Source organism: Penaeus monodon, chromosome 27 (assembly GCF_015228065.2).
Source record: "Penaeus monodon isolate SGIC_2016 chromosome 27, NSTDA_Pmon_1, whole genome shotgun sequence".
Lineage (NCBI taxonomy): Eukaryota > Metazoa > Arthropoda > Malacostraca > Decapoda > Penaeidae > Penaeus > Penaeus monodon.
The window spans coordinates 26930273-26930553 of NC_051412.1; the positions used below are offsets into that span (position 1 = coordinate 26930273).

The window sequence follows — 281 nt, forward strand, 5'->3', positions numbered from 1 at the left end:
CAAACAGGGCAGGCAACAGCGCATTGCAAACAGAATGACACATTTTATTTGCAACACTTGTTCATGTTCAACCCGCATGTAAAGGGTCAACAGTGCAACATAATTGCTTAGATCTCCGGTGCATCTGATTCGCCATTCGTGCACTGCCTGATTTTAACTATCTATCCCATTTCTCACAAGTTGGGACAGAGGGATATGCGGTCTGTTCATGTTTTCTTTGTTTCCGGTTTGGTTGTCTTTGTTTGGATTTTTATTTCAGTTTAGTTTGGATCTGTCTTACG

At 41.6% G+C, this 281-nt stretch overlaps 1 protein-coding gene across 1 annotated transcript in view; it reads left to right on the forward strand.

The window, feature by feature from the left end:
- The window catches only part of LOC119590383, a 5640-nt gene that overhangs the window by 4057 nt on the left and 1302 nt on the right, over nt 1–281 (forward strand). The window lies entirely within an intron of this gene.